Source organism: Lagenorhynchus albirostris, chromosome 9 (genome assembly GCF_949774975.1).
Source record: "Lagenorhynchus albirostris chromosome 9, mLagAlb1.1, whole genome shotgun sequence".
NCBI classification, from domain to species: domain Eukaryota; kingdom Metazoa; phylum Chordata; class Mammalia; order Artiodactyla; family Delphinidae; genus Lagenorhynchus; species Lagenorhynchus albirostris.
In genome coordinates this window covers 66,093,525-66,111,159 of record NC_083103.1, presented here as the reverse complement: position 1 = coordinate 66,111,159, position 17,635 = coordinate 66,093,525, and the positions used below count along the sequence as shown (strand labels likewise).

The following is a 17,635-nucleotide window of genomic DNA, read 5'->3' as shown; positions in this document are numbered from 1 at the left end:
TCAATATCAATTCCTCCCCCTCAAACTCTAATTGACTCCACATAAGGAGCCAAAATCATTAGGTATGAGAACCTTCAGGCTGAAAGAGCCCCAAGTAATTGAGTTATAAATATGCCATTGTTCTTCACACGTCCCAATTGGAAAATAAAGGTCAGGAAAAGACAAGCCCTGAAGATTATGTGTAGTGATCTGATGGGAGGGCAGAAGTCCAGATACTTTTTGTCACACTGGTCTGCCTTTTATTTTAGAATATTTATTTCCTTGGAGAGTGGCCATTATAATAAAGATCATATACCTTCAATGTTCCAAGATGGTGGCACTCCAAATAGATGCTAGGGGACAAATAAAGCATAAGAATTTAAAGGTGACTTGCCAAGCAGGACTCTTAATTGGATATTCTCCATGACTATGCTGAATGTCAGTAATAACTGTGTGAGGAAGGAAAGGCAGGCCATAAGCAACTAAAAACTGACCTTTTAAAAATTCACTTTAGGTTCCCAAAGTCCTTCATCTAGGAAATGATGCTTTGGAATGCAAATTCCTAGGGTATTTCCTTGGACTCAAACGGAGGGGCAAACCCATGATATCTAAAGCAAGAGAAGTTCCCTTCCACACTTCATTTTTTTTCCCTCTACCCTAATATTACTCACACTTGGTTGTACACCTCTCATTTTTGTAAACAGCACAAAGTTGGGTATATGATACTAATGCAATAACAAAACTCAGGCGGTAACATCATGTGACTATGCTATATTTAGAGAGACAAATGATGCATCTTAAGTAATAGTTATACATTGAATGAAATCTTATACATTATTCTTTGATTTTATTGTGTAAAAATACAATTCTACCCATTTTTCTGGCAAGCAACTTCTATAATCCTCTCTCTCCTAAACACCATTTAAATTTAAATATTAGTGGAAAGTACCTCTAACTTCCTAAGAACATTCTGTGACAGGGAAAAGGAATTGATGTGCCCTCTGGAAAGATGTTTATGACTTCAAAATTATATTTAAAATTCGAGTTGCTTACTTAATAAGCTTGAAGACTTTGTTTCATTTGGTATACTTTGTTGTCTCTAAGCTACCACAGACAGCTAAACAAGTTATAGCTAAAAGCTTTAGGCTTCATGTGCATTTTTAGTTAGGTTCTCACCATAGTCCCTGTAGGAAGTACTACCATTAGCACCACCCCCCAACCAAACAAGACTTAAAGAGGTCAAGTAACCACTACTAAATATTGTATTCAGAACTGAAACCTAGGACTTTATGACTCTAAAGTTATAGAGCTTAGAGTATATGAGAAATAATGAAGGATAGAGAAGTGTGGAGAAGTTGCTGCTAAAACCAGCAGCACTGAGATGGGATGGCTGCCATTAAAAGCCAGACAACAGAATTATGACACAATACAGCAATCTAGCATAATTTCAGGACAAACAAAATAATGACTCTGGGTCCTGAAGAACGTTTATATTCTGTGCAGTATTCTCTCTTTAATAAATCAAAGAAATGCACAATACATTTTTAGATATGTTTCTATGACAAATAAAATACAACCCACTGTTTAAATGGATAAGTTTCAGTTATTTGGGGATGGAGTTGGTCCTAGGCAGAATGATAAAATGGGAAAACTTTTCTATAGGTAAGAGCTCCTCTTTCTTTTCCAAAGTCCATGGTTCACTCTATCACAATCGGTTTCTAAAAAGAAAGATTCTATTAGCCACTTCCAACTTCATAAGAACAACAGACATCCATTTATTTGCCCTAGAATATTCACATTTTCAATCTTAGTATCAGGAATGAAATAGAATAATCTTTCTTATTAAAAAAAATTCAGCCACCAGAGAATATTAAATTGGAGTGTGCAAATTTGGGAAACAGTAAGAGTCATTATCAGAGTTCCTAATGTCACAGTGCATGGGTACCTATACTACTTGGGGATAAATTCAGTCTGTGTAAAAATTTTACTTATGAAAAATGCCATATTTCTTAGAACTGTCTTCTCAGTGAGATAGCTTTGTGTTTATTTATAATATTCCCAAAGTATCTCTGAGATAACTAAGACATGTGAAACTAGACCATGAAAGAGCCATCAAAATCTTTCACCCAGGGCTTCCCTGGTGGCGCAGTGGTTGAGAATCCGCCTGCCGATGCAGGGGACACGGGTTCGTGCCCCGGTCCGGGAGGATCCCGCATGCCGCGGAGCGGCTGGGCCCGTGAGCCATGGCCACTGAGCCTGCGCGTCCGGAGCCTGTGCTCCGCAGCGGGAGAGGCCACAGCAGTGAGAGGCCCGTGTACCGCAAAAAAAAAAAAAAAATCTTTCGCCCAATTAACCACTTATTGTTCTGTTAAAATATACATCTGCAATGACTGAACTTTGAGAAAAAGACTTTTTCTGACTGTCAAGGGCACCATTTGATTCATTCCACATAATTAGGCTCTTTGTAAGTCCTAATTAGTCATTTTATTTACTTTTTCTTTCTCTTTCTCAGAGGTGTCAATCCAAGCAGCATTCATAATGTAGGAAACTTTCCCTAAAGAGCCCTCAAATTTCCTACATATCTGGTAATGGTCATGTTCACAATGCTGAAACTCTAACATAATTGATTTTATGGCATTATTTCTTAATGAATCCTGTTAAAATGTAAGTAACTAAAAAGTACATAAGGTACCTCCATTTGAGCTTTGAAATGGGAAAGATCAAAGAGAGGCCTTCTATCTCTTTCTTGGTTCCAGTGAACTGTAGCTCAGTAAATGATAACAGTTCAGTTCCTAATACGGAAGGCTTTTATGATTAAAAAGAAAAGTACCATTAACAATCACACCAATTTATTTGGATGAAACATCCTGTTAAGCAGAAAATGTTCTGAACACGTCATGAAAAATATATCTTAGTTGTACATAAAGTAGGCCTTTTACTCAATGTGGCAGCTCAATAGGTTAATAAAAATTCTTTCTTATGAGATTATGTTAGAGCTATCTGAGAGCTAAACATATTTGGAGTATAGAAATAGACAATAAAATCTTTAATCTTCTGTCAGTTTGTTAAAATCATCTAAGGCTAGTTGTGGACAAAAGCTATGACTACTTGACCAACTTATGGTGACATACATGAAATTTGTTGATTATCTCAGCTCAGTACTTCCACTAGCTAAAGACATAATTGTTATTATAATGTGTATAATGGTACTCTCATAGAGTACTAAAAATAGTTTTTAAAATGCCAGTGCTTAATCAATACTTAAATATATTTTAACAATATTCAACCATCATGTATTATGAAACTAATATATTGCTGATACTGTGGTACAGAGCGCAGGAGATTCATAGATTAAAAACACATTTTTCTTGACCTCCAAAGATTTAAGATCTAGTAAGGAGTTAGACTAAAATTTAGAATCATAGTTGTGTGTAAGAGCTGTAACAGACATATGCATAGTGATCTGAAAACAAGACGAAGATACAGCTACTACCAGTGGAGTTAGGAAAGGCTTCACAGTAGATGTGACATCTGAACTGGTTATGGAAAGGGGAGTTGAAGTATGTCAGAGAAGGTAAAGAAAGATATTCTGATAGAACAGATATAGAGCTGTGAAGGAGCATAGTGTGTCCAGTGAGAACTAGTACCTAGGAAAAATGCCTAGGACATAGTACATGTTCGATAAATGTCTCTGGAATGAATGAGTAAAAGGTAAAAGGTAAAAGTTATATTTGACTGGAAATATAAACAGTGCATATGAATAAAAGGAAATGAATTTGGGGAAATAGAGAAATATAGGCAAGAACTAGTGGTCAATTTCCAATGTAGTTTTCTTACTATATAGTACTGTAATAATTACTTTACTGAAATGAACCGAAGTTTAGATATAGAGACTTTTTCTTCAACTATCTATTTCTGCATTTAAAAAATCTCGAACTGAATGGCTTAAAACATCTAAAGCATTTATTTTGTTCACAAATGTGCCCTTCAGGAAGTAATGGCTGGTCTTGGTTCCACTCAGCTGAGGCAAATTAAAGACTGAGGCCTATAGGTATCTGAAGGCTTGCTCACTCACACATCTCACAGGTGGTACTGGCTATCCGCTGAGACCTCCATTGGGGCTATCAACAGAAATATGAACACACAACCTTCGTTTTAACTTGGGCTTCCTTACAATATGGTGGTTATGTTCCAGTGGTGAATATCTTAAGAGAGAGGCAGGGAGAAGCTGTATAATTTTTAGATCTAGTCTTAGAAGTTATGTAGTATCATATCTGCTATACTCTTTTGGTCAAAGCATATACAACCCCTTCCAAGTTGAAAGGGATAGAAAATAGACTCCTTGTCCTGATTGTTGGTGTGACAAGGATTATAAGAGCATGTGAGACCAGAAATATTGCTGTGAACATTTTTAGAAAATGCAATCTACCACAAATGACTTTTTTCCTCATCTCCATAATAAATATTTAATAAAAATGACATACACAAAATAGGAGCCTAACATTTTTTTAATGGACTCAACAGTAGAGACTACAAAATTCATCTTGTTTAGCTCAAAACTTATCAATTATCTTACTATATTATAATTGTCAATTTCCTAACCTGATATTTTAAGTTTCATTAGAGCAGGAAATGAGTCTGTTTTGTTTAATCATTGTATCTCCAACACCTGGTGGGATCCTGGATTTGTTTTTTAATAAATGTTTAATTTGTATTTGCTAAATAAATGAATAAACAAGTATATAAACTTATTAAATATCATTTCTTCCTGTATAACTGACTTCCATAGTATTTTCACATGTATATATTTTAGAATCCTAATGCCAATTTTGATATCAATGTAATTGTTAGTGTGTGATCCACTCAAATATAATGATAATTGAAAGTTTTTGAGGATTATAATCTTGCCAAGGTTGGGGAGTGTATGGTCAGACCACACAAGATGACTGTTCTCTTTTTTTTTTTTTAACATCTTTATTGGGGTATAATTGCTTTACAATGGTGTGTTAGTTTCTGCTTTATAACAAAGTGAATCAGTTATACATATATATATGTTCCCATATCTCTTCCCTCTTGATGACTGTTCTCTTGCTCTCTGTACATCCCCTGCTCAACCAGTGCCTGCTTCACCTACACCCTCACCTGACTGACCGTCCTACATACTTGCCCCAGGCCCCAGCTAGTGATTGTTCTAACCTTTAGATCAGAATATTTCCACCTGGAGAGATTATCAGCGGGGTGGTGAGGGGTGTGCCCCTCTGCTGGTTTCCCTGGTAACCAATGAGCCAACCTGAAGTCAATTCCCCCTATAACTGGCAACTTCCCCCCTACCACCCCTAGCCCCCGGGAGTGAAGACTGACGCCATGACCTTGTCCTGCCTGCCATCCACTGCACGCTCTGCAGTGTCGCTCCAGGACCTTGCTTCTGTCACCGACACTGGGCTGTTTCTTTGATCTTGAAGCTGGGCAAGTACAGGCCTTGTAAGCCTGAGGGGTGCAGCCCAATGGGGGGGCAGGTATCAATAACAAATAACCAATATTTTTCTTATTTTTTAATAAAAGGAATCAGCCATCTGAAATCAGAGTTTTTAAAAATAAAACAAGGATTATAAAAGTTTGAACTGCTACTTTAAAATATTTACCCACCTTCTTCCAGTGACTAAAATACACCCTGAAGTCAATTCAGTCACTATGAAAACAATACTCAAATCCCTTTGAAACATTGTGTGTATTTGTAATTTATTTAAATATGTGTAAGAGTGAAGACTAAAAAACCTCAATCTATTAGTATAGTTGCTACACAAATGCCCAATTTATGTTGAATAGTCCCCCATCACTCTCTCTCCCCTCCTCAGCTCAGTGAAAGCATATGACCAAACCTGATTTTTAACATAAGAAAAAAAATTCATTTTTGTTATTTGTAAGATACCCCATACTATGATCTCTTCATATGTTAAAGCATAGAATGTATGATTTGGAGGATTTATATGTCTGGACCACATTTATTAGTTTTAACATTTTTGAATGAGTTACTTTGAAGTGCCGCATGAAGTTTCATTTGCAAATCAATGCATGTTTAATCTAGTTTCCTAAACTATTACCAAAGAGGCTTGTCAGTTTCAATTCCCTTCAATAATATTTAAAACGAACAAGGATGAAATTACATTGTAAGGGAATGTGGAGGAGCATGTGATGAGGTTTAGAACGCTTTCCGTTTTGAATACGGCAAGAGAAGTCTGTTGTCAAGTGAATTTCCTATAGTGCCTTAGCTCCCTCAAAGCCTATTGTCTCTTGAGTGACACAAATGTTGACCATGCATACATATGAGTTAGTCTGAAAATGACAGTCATAAAATATGACTTTTTAATCTATTTGTTAAATTTCTGGTAAATTCTTATGAATATAGCACTTAACACAAGTGTAGTAGGGAGAATGGGAGCAAGGAGAATTTTCTCTGACTTTGTCATTTAAGAAGTTTTGCACTGGACATACTTGTCTTGTTCCTGATCTTAGAGGAACTTTCAGCTTTTCACCATTGGGTATGATGTTAGCTGTGGGTTTGTCATACATGGGCTTTATTATGTTGGGGTAGGTTCCCTCTGTGCCCACTTTCTGGAGAGTTTTTATCATAAATGGATGTTGAATGTTATCAAAAGATTTTCTGCATCTATTGAGATGATCATATGGTTTTCATTCTTCAATTTGTTAATGTGGTGTATCACACTGATTGACTTGTGGATAGTAAAAAATCCTTGCATCCCTGGGATAAATCCCACTTGATCATAGTGTATGATCCTTTTAATGTATTGTTGGATTTGGTTTGCTAGTATTTTGTTGAGGATTTTTGCATAAAACGAACCCTCCTACACTGTTGGTGGGAGTGTAAATTTTTCTCCATAGCCACTATGGAGAACAGTATGGAGGTTCCTTAAAAAAACTAAAAGTAGAGCTACTATATGATCCAGCAATCCCTTTCCTGGGAGTATATCAAGAGAAACCATAATTTAAAAAAATACATGCACCCTAATTTTCATAGCAGCACTATTTACAATAGCCAAGACATGGAAGCAACCTAAATTTCCATCAATAGAAGAATGGATAAAGAAGATGTGGTATGTATATGCAATGGAATATTACTTAGCCATAAAAAGAATGAAATACTGCCATTTACAGCAACATGGATGGATCTATAGATTACCATACTAAGTGAAGTAAGCCAGGAAGAGAAAGACAAATATCATTTGATGTCACTTATATCTGAAATCTAAAACAAAAAAAATGGTACAATGAACTTATATACAGAAAACATTAAATAATCAGTAATGTTCTTTTCTTACTGCATTTTCTAGAATGTATTTTTTAAAGTTAAATAATAATCGTCAAAGTGAGCTTCTCATTGTTTACAAGTGAAAACTATGCTATCCTAAGACAGGATATCCTAAGAAAGTTTCTTTTCTTTCTTATTTTAGTCAGGGTTTATTAAGAATATCTGCTGAATTTCATCAAATAACTTTCAGCATCTAGGGCTATATTCATTTATATTCATTAACATCATGTGTCATAAAATGTGTTAAATTTCCTGATTTTGTACTCACTCTTATATTCCTGGAATCCTATCTATGAATACCTCACTGCTGAACTCCAACTGATAATATTTTATTTACATCTATAATTTAAACTATCATTGAACTATATTTTCCTTCTTTGTACACTTTTTATCATGTTTTGATATTAATATCATATTGTCTTTTTATAATGAATTTAGAAAACTTCTCCCGTTTTCTTATGGTCTATAATTTAAATAAATTAGAACTATCTCTTGTCTAAAGATTGGATAAAATTAATCTTTGCAACTCTCTAATCATGGTTCCTTGTTTAGTGATATGTTTTAAATCTCCTCTCCAATCTATTTTACAATAATTGGTATCCCAAGTTTTCTGCTTATTCATGAGTCAATGTTGGTAATTTATCTTTTTTCTTAGAAAACATGTATGTAATCTAGGTTTTCAAAAGTTTAGAGTATTTGATTATAATTATTTAAATCTCATTTGTATCTAGATTATATCTCCATTTTTATTTAGGATTTTCCTAATGAAGGAAATGAAAATGGAGATATAATTCATTTTTGCTTCCCTTTTTTGCTTAATTCAGCTCATAATCTATATTACTGATATTTTAAAGAAATAGTTTTCAGGTTTATCTTTTCTTATTTATTTGTTATTTTCTACTTCATTTCTTCAGATTCTACTTTTATGTATTCCTTCTACTGCTTTGTTTTAGCATATTCTTTGTTTTGTCTAATTTCTCAAGATTAATACCAACTTTCCATACTTTTTGTCTTTCTTCTTTAGTAATAAAACCATTTAAAATGTAAATTTTTCTATGAGAATACTTTTACCTGTGTCCCATGGGTTTCAATGTAGAGTTTTCCTTTTATAACTCTCTAGATAATTTGTAATTTCACTTTTGAATTCCTCCTTCATCTAAGGGTTATCTAAGAGAATGTTTCTTAATTTCCAAGTAGTTGATTTTTCAGAACTTCTAGATTATAAAATTAACTATCAGAGGATGTGATCTGTAAAATCTCTACTTTAAAATGTTTTCATTTATTCTTTGTCAGCAAGTGGAACACTGATTTTAAAAATATCCCATGGATATTAAAAAAATTGTCTCCTATTTGTGAGATGCAAGGTTCTGTCTCTCTGTCTCTCTCTATCTATCTTTTCTCTCCCTACACACACATACAAAGTGTGATTATATTATTCAATTTCTTCCCATCTGAACTTCTTTTTGTTTACCTGATTTGTCATGGTCTATAAATGTGAATCCAAATATCCTAATTTAATTTTTTTAATCAAATTCTCCTGTGGTTTAATAAATTGTCTTTATATAATCAGCTACTGTGTTTTTGGAAAATATAAGTTTATTACTGTTCTTTTCCATAAAGAATTGCATTTTACTACTCTTTTATTTTTTATTATTACACAGTGTTCTTTTTATCCTATTTAACCTAAAATTCCTAACTTGTCTAATATCAACTTTGCTTCTCCTGCCTTTCTTTGTTTTTAATTTGTCTGGTACACCTCTGCCCATTCCAATTTTTTCCTTTAAAACCACTTCTGTACATATAAATGTACTTGTATTATTTTAATTGCATAATTTTTTTCCATTTTTGTGAATTTTTTTCACAGTAGCCTATTTTTGTTTTTATTTGTGTGATCAAATTACTGTTGATTATGCTTTTCCTATGTTTCTTGGCTCCCTCAGCCCCCTCTCTTTCTGCATATTTACTCACATTATCTCCTGTTAATATAAGCCCTTCCTACCCTCACCCCATAAGTCATGTTAGAAATCTTTATTAGTCTACATTATTCTTCACGCTCATATAATCATACACAATCCAAATATATTTGCACACACAAACTTATAGTCATCTAGATTTTCCATTGTTTGTTTTATAAAAATATGATCACATTATAATTCTCTACATTTTGATTTCTTTCTTCATGAATACCTCATAGAAATTTTACCTCCAGTTCAAATTATATAGTTTTTATTAATTTTCTTTAATGCTGTATAAACTTCCAAAGAACAGGTGCAGCATAATTTGTTCAATAATTCCTCTATCCATTATACATTGGGGTTTTTTGGCCATGCTGCATGGCACACAGGGATCTTAGTTCCCTGACCAGGGATTGAACCCACACCCTCTGTAGTGGAAGCATGGAGTCTTAACCACTGGACCACCCAGGAAGTCCCTATTATACACTGCTGTTTTCTCTTTTATTTTTTCCATACTTTTTTTTTTTACTTGTTTGATCAAATTACCTTTATCTCATTCCTCTCGTCAGTTTGGAGGTTCTACGGAAATTTTACATTCTACTAAGGCTTACCCATCAATTCCAAGGGCACTCTTTTTATAATGCATTCCTCTCCCATTACTTTCAGTCCCAAGTTATTCTAATCCCACAATTTGTGGGAGACATGTTGTGTCTGGCCCTCTGAGCAGGGGATATATCAGCTTGAGGTTTTTTGACCACCTATTGAGTCCAAAGGAGAAAATCCCTCTACTCCCATAAATTATAATGGTTAATTCTTTCTAGTAAAAGAGATAAAGAGAACTCTTCCAAATTCTTCAGCATTGGGGGAGGTACTTAGGGACCTGAGGGACCATTAAGTTCTTACAGCAAATGTGGATGGGCAGGTGTTAGTTTCTTCTTAGTGCTCCATAGACCTCAATGGACCAACTTCTTTTCAGGAAGCACAAAGCTCTAATTGGTCCAACAAGAGATCTTCTCTGTAGTGTCCAGGATCTGGGCAGGCCCAGATAAGAGGTAAGTCCTATGTATGTGCTTCCTGCCAGGATCTCCACAAAGGCAAGACCTTGTTCTCTGCTTCCAGACCCAGTTTTCTTTGGATGCTGCTCCACTCAATGAGTAATTCTAAGGGGAAGGAGAGGGCAACAGAAATGTACATGTAGCCTGGCATTTTCTCTGAACTCTCTTCCATTTCTATCTCTCAGATATTAACTATTATTTATGACTTACTTCAAATGATATCCCTTCCATGAATCTTTTTTTTTTTTTTTTTTTTTTTTTGCAGGGAGAGGAGATCTTTGGGATGTTGTCTCTCATCTTTGAATCGGAAAACATGTCCCTCTCGAAAGTCAATTTTTAGATTCTGGTTAGTAACAATGGCCATCACTTATTGAGTGTTTACTATCTGCCAAGCACTGTGTTATACATTTTATATGCACAACTTTGTGCTCAATGTCCAATATCAAAACTTCGGGCTGTATATCTTTCTGCTGGGGTTTTTCTGTGAATAGGCTGAGTATCAAGTCACATAATTAGAAATGGTCACTTGGAAAACACATTGGATATCTCCTCAATTTTATTTAATCATAAAACAAATCAAAATAGGTACTTTAATGTACAAATAATCTGGTACCTTCACTGGCTTGATATCTATACTAGCTTCATAGGTAGAGTTAATAATTAGCTCCAAATGCAGGGAAATCTTCATCTGTTCATGATTTTCTTATTTCCATCTGAAAGTCACTAACTTAAAGCTCCTGATTCACTTTTTTAGCAGTTTTCATTTGTTTTTTTTTAACATCTTTATTAGAGTATAATTGCTTTACAGTAGTGTGTTCGTTTCTGCTGTATAACAAAGTGATCAGCTATACATATACATATATCCCCAGATGGAATAAAATAAAGTCCTTTCTTACTTGATCATATTGGATAGAATTTGCCAGTGAACAAAGTAATATGTTGGATCAGGATCTTTACCATCAGTATGACTAATACATAATTGGTAGTGACTTGAGATTAATTTCTTCTTTTTTTCATCTTTATTGGAGTATAATTTCTTTACAATGTTGTGGGGTTGTTTTCATAATTTCTTCTTGATGTAAACAACATAAAGTAAAATGGTTACTCTCTCAATACAGATAAATATTATTTTACATAAGGCTATCCTGGTGCTTTAAATAATGAACCACTCAAACAAGATCCAAACTATTTTTCATATCTGTAGCCTATATCTTAAAATACCATAGTAAGGTAGAATGTGATCATTCCCAACTACTGGAGTTGCAGAAATGGCTCACGACTCACTGTGCTTGCCATATATATATATATATATATATATATATATATATATATATATATATGAACCTTGCTTCCTCTCCTAAAAGAATGTATTACTTTAAAACTTTAAAGCTGAGTTAAATTTTTTAATATTATCTGAGGTATGTAGCACTTTTTGTGGCAATCAAACACCAAATGAGGGTTGAGACTCATTGAGTGTAGAATCTCAGGATATTAGCTATGAACAGGGAAGAGTAAAATAATCCCAAGACAGATCAGTTACATGTACTCTGACTCTCATGTACAAACAGAACTGCCTTTCCTGTCACTCTGTGGCATTTTTCATTCATTCATTTGGCAATTCATTTAATTAATAGATATTTACCCTCAAGATTATCATATTAAGTGCAGTAAGTCAAACAAGGATCATATGATATCACTTATATGAGGAGTCTAAAAAATTGATACAAATGAACTTATTTACCAAACAGAAATAGACTCACAGACATAGAAAACAAACTTATGGTTACCTAGCATGTACACACAATTGTATATAAAAGAGATAAACAAGAAGGAGTTAGTGTATATAGCATAGGGAACGATACTCAGTATCTTGTAATAACCTATACTGGAAAAGATTCACTGAACTGAATCATTTTACTGTCCACCTGAAACTAACACAACATTGTAAGTTAACTATACTTCAATTTTAAAAAATGGAAAAAAACAGATATTTATTGAATGTCCACTATGAACCAGACACTGGGCCAGACACCATAGTGAACAATATACAATTCCAATCATGTTATTGAATAAGGGAATAATATTTATTTGTTCACTGTCTATTCCTCCCCCACCAGAATGTAAGATCCATGAGGGTGAATGCATCCCAGAATTCAGAAATGTACCTGGAAATAAAGGAATAGTAAGTAAACAACTAATGATAATTTAGTGTAATAAGTGCTATGTTACAGTATTAGAGCAGGAATCAGCCCTATTTTTCTTTTCTGCAAAGGGGCAGATACAAAATAAATTAGGATTTGGAGGCCATACAGCCTCTGTTGCCTCCTGCAATTGTAACTCAATAGAGCCATAGACATAGCAAATGGATGTGATTTTATTCCAATGACTCTTATTACAAAAAAAAAAGCTGCAGGATGGGTTTGGTCTGGAGGGCTATAGTTTGGCCAACCCTGTGTTAGAAATACACATAAGAAGTCTATATACACAGACTCACTCGTCTGTGGAGAGTTTGGGAAGACTTTCTAGAAAAAGTTTAAACCAGGTTTTCTCAAATGTTAGCTGGCATGTACATCAGTCACCTGCAAGGTTTGTTAAAACACAGATTGCTGGGTCCCACCCCACAGTGCCTGAGTCCATAGTCTGGGATGGAACTTGAGATTTGCATTTCTAACAAGACCAGGTAATACTGATGCTTCTGGGGACCACATCTTGAAAACCACTAGTCTAAATTGAGACATGATAGCTCTGTAGGGGGAGGGAAGGAGACAAAATGTAGGGAATGTAGAAAATATGGGAGATGGTACATTCAGAGGGCCAAAGGCAAGAAAAAATAAAACATGTTCAGTAGCAAGGACTTCCCTAAGACTGGAACATGGGTGGAGAAGGGTTACTGAAGAACAGGGAGAGATAAGGCTGGAGAATTAGGCTTCATCCTAAGGGCACATGTATCCCATGTTGTTCACAGTTGTCACAGGCTATTAATGGAAACGAAATTTCTTGTTGTGTCCATTTTACCTCACTTGTGATTGTGTATTATTTTTAAAATAGCAAAGCTATCATAATTGAAAAGCCATATTTGACGGAATTTTGTTTAAAGTTCAAGCAAACTATAATGATTTCTTAGGAGAGTGAAAGAGTATGTGTATGTGTTATGCATACTTGACACCAAATAACTGATGAGTTTATCACACAAATTTTCAATGAACTAAGTGCTATAAGAGCCCTGTGCTTATTTTCTTCAGATGCTCATCAATGTTTAATTTTCTAGTTTATACATTTATTAGTTATTTTTCTTTTCCTATCTCCATAACCAGACTCTGCTGTGCTCCATGAGGGCAGAGACTTTGTCTCTGGTTTACCAGCATATTTCCAGGATCTAGCTCAATGCTGGTACAGCGCAGGTGTTTAGAAAAAGATGCTGAATAAAAGCATGAGTGAATTAATGAAATGACTCTAAGATGTTAAGTTAATTAAAAATGTTTTTAATATTTTCAGTTAGATGACATGTTATAACAAAATACAGTGAGTCCCCTACATACGAAACTTCAAGTTGCAAACTTTCAAAGATGAAAACATGCGTTTGTATGTCCAGTCACGTAAGTTAGTTCACGTGTCTGGCGTACATTGTCACGTGTGTGCAGCTTCTACAGGTGGTTGTGCTTTTGTGTACTTTACAGTACTGTTGCTGTGCAATACGAGGAGCTTACAAAGACCTGATGGCATTGGAGGCCCAGAGAAAGGATGAAGAGAGAAGACAAGAGGAAGAAGTAACTGAAGAACCCAAGAGATTCACGATGCAGGAAATGTCAGGGGGATTTTCTTTATTTGAGGAATGACTGTTAGTTTTTAAGGCACAGGACCCAAACGTAGAACAGTACACAAAGGTTGCAGCAGCTGTTCAGAATGCAATCCAGGGCTACCATGTCATCTATTTCAAGAAAAAATGAGCTACTACCCAGACATCACTGGATCATTTTTTCAAGAGGGGAGATAGAATTGAATCCAGCAAGGAACCAGAACCTGTGACATCGACGTCAGGTGTGAGTGAAATTGCAGCCTGGCCTCCGTCTCCTGTTGCTGGCAATCCTTCAGCTCTACCATCTCCCACCTCTGCTCCCTTGTCCAATCAGTAACTCTTCTTGCCTGTTCACTCGCTGCCAGCCCCTGTAGACCAGCTGTTGTACTGTACTATTGTACTTTTCAAGGTACTGTACTGTAAGATTAAAAATGGTTTCTTTATTTTTTGTGTTTGTTTTTTTATGTATTATTTTTGTGAAAAGTATTATAAACCTATTACAGTACAGTACTGTATAGCCGATTGTGTTAGTTGGGTACCTAGGCTAACTTTGTTGGACTTACGAACAAATTGGATGTATGAACATACTCTCAGAATGGAATTCATTCATATGTAGAGGACCTACTGTATTAGAAAAATTTTAAAATAGAGTCTTTTATATTATTAAGTAATGGTAACTCAAAGATAAAATAAATAGTAGGCATAAATAAGAGAAAATTTTGACCTATAAAAAAGGTCTTTTATTTTTATATTTTTAAAAGAGATAGATTTGGTGCTTGTAAAGTAGATAATTCCTATTTGGATATTTTCCATGATATAATTCATAACTTGTTTTATGAACATTTATCTTGGTGTCCTTCTCAAAGAAAACAGAAAGTGTACAATGGACACAAAATAAGGTCAACATGATATATGAAGAAGCAAAATAAACATCATAAGGAAATATCAACATTCCTTTAACAATCAATCACTAATAATATGTCAGCAAGCATGAGGTCATCTTTAACTTGCAGTTCAACGGAAACAGATCATTTAAGTAAGGAAGGCAGTCTTACTAAATTCAACACACCTATCAACAGTTGCTTGACTATTTCACAAAACTGAAAGCCAGCTGCATAAGATAAATGCATAAAAAACTACAGCATGCAAATTAAAATACTAGTCTTCCAAAATTGCTTTGGACTGAATCTTCAATCAGATTTAACAAACTGAATTTTTTAAACTAATTTCTTTATATTTATTTTTGGCTGCATTGGGTCTTCGTTGCTGCACACAGGCTTTCTCTAGTCACGGCGAGTGGGGGCTACTCTTCGTTGTGGTGCATGGGCTTCTCATTGTGGTGGCTTCTCTTGTTGTGGATCACGGGCTGTAGGCACGTGGGCTTCAAAAGTTGTGGCACACAGGCTCAGTAGTTGTGGTGCATGGGTTTAGTTGCTCTGCGGCATGTGGGATCTTCCTGGACCAGGGCTTGAACCCGTGTCCCCTGCATTGGCAGGCAGATTCTTAACCATTGGGCCACCAGGGAAGTCCAAAAAACTGAATTTTTAATCAACTATTATATTTTACTTTTCAAAGTAAAGAATTTGTCTTTAAATGGAAGAAACCTTCTTATCTTAGTCTTCTTAGAAGTAGACTCTTTTTGAGGGGAGAGGAAAGTTATTTTCATTCAGAATACCACAAAATACATATAGGCACATATAAATGAAAACATTTTTCAGGCATGAAGTATATATGAATTTAATTTTTTTTTCCCATAGATGTACATACTCTGTATTGGCCCTTATATGTCTGTGAGAAAGAGATGAACTACAATTCTTCCAACCATTTAAATAATTGCTAGCTATAAAAAAATTCACAGTAATAAAACTTATTCTCCTTTTATCATCGTATGTCTCAAAGGAGAAAGTTGAGAACTATTTAAATGAATAATTAATTTCATGAGAAATTGGTAAAAAATTAAAAAAGAGGGGGTTAAATTTTAAGTGATAGATGAGTCATCAGGTTTAAACAGAGAAAGCATGGAGGATAGAATGATTCTAAGGCCTTTAATATTTCATTAAATAGTATCTTCTTCAAGTCATTTATTGTATCTGAAAATTGGGGAGGGGGGAGAATAAAAAAATACATTGGAAGAAAAAGTATTCCTGCAAATCTCCAGCTCAATATATATGTAATTGATTGTTAACCTGACTTTTCCAATTGCTTTAGAGTTTCATCCAAGTGCCACCACAAGCATTCTAAAGAGAGCTTCTGGGAGGGTTAACTGAAAGAAATAGATACCATCAACCCTCCTGGTACCCCTCAAGACTATATGAGAAGTCCATGTATCTTTGGGACCTGTCAGCTGTGGCAGTCTACCTTCTTAGCCATGGAAGAACATATTCTCATTTATTGTCAAAGCTGTCACCATTTAATTGGTATGAGATTCTGACTTGTACAAGTAACATTCTTCACTTCAAAAACCCGGAGGGTACTGGGTTATTGGGCAAACACGTAACTACTGTTCAAATGTTTCTAGGAAACTGAACTAATTGTTCCAATGGATGATGAAAAACATAACAAGATATCAAGAAATCCAAAGCGACATGTGTGAAGTCTTATTTAGCGTCCTGCAGTACACTGCCAAACGTGATTTTTAATCTTAAGTATGGTATTTAAGTGGAGAATAAATGAGTGCTTCCTTGCTATAAAAAAGACTATATGAGAGGGAAAAAAAGGAAATAAAAGGGTCCATGAATAGAGTTGTAGGAAGTGTAGATATCCTAGTAAAATTTTACATCCTTCCTTCACAAAGGAAGGATAAATGTTGCTCCTCTCATTCCAATAAGGAGGCTCCCAGAGAACAATTTATAGAGATTGGGGTGCATGCAAGAAGACAAGATGGTATCCCCTTCTCTAGGTGGACATCTGCCTATGGCCCTCAAGATCATTTGTGAAGAAGGAAGAGAGGGTGGAGAGATTATGCAAAGTGAAAAGTGGAGACAGCAGTGAGACACGCAACATTCAAACTGTTTGGCATGATAAAGGTGTGGGAATTTCCCATGAGCCAGATAAGAAGGTAAATCGGCTTCAGTAGCCACCTCAGAAGCTGATTCCAGCAACAACAGAAATGATATACTGTGGGGAAAGAGAACTCAAGGAAGGTGTGAAGAGAATGGCTTCCACATTATAAAGTTGTTCAGTGGGAAAACCTACAAAATCTGTGATGACTTCACATGTTCCACATGAAAGAGTCACCATTTAAATGCTGGCCATACCCATCTCATTGAAAACCAAGAAGATTACAAAGGCACCAATTAAGTAAAAATATTTCTGCACATTTCCCCATCTCTGATCCTAGAAAAAGGCAGGAGAGGAATTAAAGAGCTGATTTTGCCCTTCTTTACAATGAGACCCTCAGGCTGAGGTTTAGAAAAAGTTATGCAGAAGGAAGAATATGAACTTAAAATACTCAACTGATTTAAATTGTACAGTACTGCAATAGACTTTTTTTTTTTTACCCAAAAGTGACCAAAAAGTTATG

At 35.1% G+C, this 17,635-nt stretch overlaps 1 non-coding gene across 1 annotated transcript; it reads left to right on the top strand.

Moving 5' to 3' along the window:
* Positions 1-16,430: 16,430 nt before the first annotated feature.
* Positions 16,431-16,561, top strand: LOC132526604 (small nucleolar RNA SNORA24). Its single transcript, XR_009542598.1, has one exon. It is a non-coding gene; the product is annotated as a small nucleolar RNA SNORA24 (small nucleolar RNA).
* The last annotated feature ends 1,074 nt before the right edge of the window (positions 16,562-17,635 follow it).